The following is a 2500-nucleotide window of genomic DNA, read 5'->3' on the forward strand; positions in this document are numbered from 1 at the left end:
GGTGGTTACTTTGTTATTTTTTCTTTTCATTATGCAAAGCCATTAGCGTGTGAAGCAATTCTCAGCCAATTTGCTGATATGGAAATTGAATCCTGTTGATTTTAGCTATGCAAACATTTTGAGATAAGAGATATTGTTGATTAAAGTTAGAAGATTTTGTAGGCATTTCTACGGACATTTTTTCTTCTTCTTTTCAGCAGAATCATTTGTCTCATATTTGGTACTTCCTTAATTATCAGCTATTTTACTATGTATATCTTCCGCTTAAGTAACAATTGTATATATGTATGTATTCATGCATGTATGTTTGGATGAATACTACTTCGTCATCTCAATGAACGTGACAGACCTCACTAGGGGTCCCATTGGTTTCCATAATAATATCATTAAGGTAAAATAGACGATGGTGAAAAAGGAGAGCAAATGCGAGAAAAAAATATCAACAGAGAATTTAAATAAAACCATCATTCCCAGCTCATTCCCTTTCATTATCTTAAAAGCCTTCAAACATCCCCTTATCATTATCAAATAACAGACTTTTTCTAATTCCTAAATAATCATATCCTTCGTAAAATATCCAATTTAATGGAAGGATGAAGTTAATCGTAAAAAATAGGCTGAAGAATTTCAGAAATTGTTATAGTATTCTGTAGCAATACCGTGATCACCTGCATTGCTTATCATTAGTTAAACTCATAAATGCAGGTTTGGTACAAATCCTTCTGCGAATGGCATGTCTTCCTGAAGGGAAATCCTTGTTCAAAGGTTGATGATCATATTTGGCATAATTTGGATTTTTTCAGGGATGTGGGTGGAGTGGGAATGTGGGTGGAGATGTTGTGGTGATATGGGCGAGAATGATGTGATTGGAGAGGGGATGTGGGTGAGGTGCAGTTTTGGGCAATGTGCGATTGTGGGTGGGGTGTGTGGGCGTCGTGGGGTTTGGGGGGAGGTGGTGTGTGGGTGGCTGGAGGGTAGGGGTGAGGTTGGGGTGAAGGAAAGTGTCGAGCTCTGAAGCCAAATATCAATCAAATATGACTCTCGTCTCTGAATTCTTCTCACCATTCTTCTTCTTCTTCTTCTTCCTCTACTAGCGTGTCCCTTTTTGAGGTCACTGTAATGTTTCTTCAATTCATTCCTCCATTTCTCTCGGTCCAATGTATCTTCCTCGCTCAGTCCCAACTCCCTCAAGCAGTAATTCTCTTCAAACAGTCAATCCATTGCGATTTTGGTCTACCTAAAGTTCCCCTACAAGGTAGACCCATGTCCATCATCCTCCTTATCAGATGGTCTTCCTCTCATCTCTTTAAATGTCCATACCATTTCAGTCTACTTTCCCTCACTTTGGTTGAAGCTGGTGCTATTTTGAGAAGACCTCTAACATGTTTGTTCTCAAATTTATCCTCTCTAGTAAATCCACATTGCCACCTCAACCTCCTCATCTCAGTTACATCAGGCCTGTTCTCGTCTCTCCTCTTAATAAACTATGTTTTGGACGAATACAACAGTGCAGATCTCACAACCTGACGCTGGATCTTATTGTTGAATAATAATGACGAATGTTAGATAAATATCTGGCTAATTTTTTCATCATTTGTTGAATCCCTATCTAGAAAAAGACATTTCTTCAGGAAAATTTGTCTCGCTCTTCTAATTAGAAAACTGCTGTTTTATTAATTACTTAAAAGAAGAAATTTAATGTTAGTTTGGTGAAATTTATTCATCGCTGGATCTGTTGCTTAATGTATGTTTCAGCTCAAACACAATATATTATTCAAGAAAAAAAGGCAGCCATCTAATTCTTCCACAGGCCTGAAACGTAGTTGCATCCATCTCTCTCTCTCTCTCTCTCTCTCTCTCTCTCTCTCTCTCTCTCTCTCTCCTCTCTCTCTCTCTCTCTCTCTCTCTGTATGTGTATATATAATGTATATACATATATATATTATATTTGCATATAAATATACATACAGGATATATATACTATATATATATATATATATATTATAATATATATATATATAATATATATATATATATATATATATATATATATTATAATATATGTGTGTGTGTGTGTGGGTGTATGTATAAGTACGAAAAAGAACGGTCACGACGAAAGGTATATAATGAGAATGATGAATAATAGGTTGACATTAAAAATGAAACGCTCAATAATAATATTAATAATAATAATAATAATAATAATAATAATAATAATAATAATAATAATAATAAATGAGAGTCTGAACCAAAAAAGGTTTGAATTATTACTACACTTTTTTGTTCGTAATCCTCGTGCTCTTGCCAGACGAAGCATTTTTGGTCATTGGTTTAATGTGAAGAAGAATTCTCAATGACAAATGAAAAAAGAAATATATTTCTTTTTGGTAACACAACTGAAAAAAAATTTATTCTAATGTTTGTGTTTTATCTAAATAAATTTTTTAAACATTTCAAGCTTATGAAGAATGTTTACCCTTTTTATAAATAAGTATTATAA

The sequence above is a fragment of the Palaemon carinicauda genome, chromosome 10 (genome assembly GCF_036898095.1).
Source record: "Palaemon carinicauda isolate YSFRI2023 chromosome 10, ASM3689809v2, whole genome shotgun sequence".
NCBI classification, from domain to species: Eukaryota; Metazoa; Arthropoda; class Malacostraca; order Decapoda; family Palaemonidae; genus Palaemon; species Palaemon carinicauda.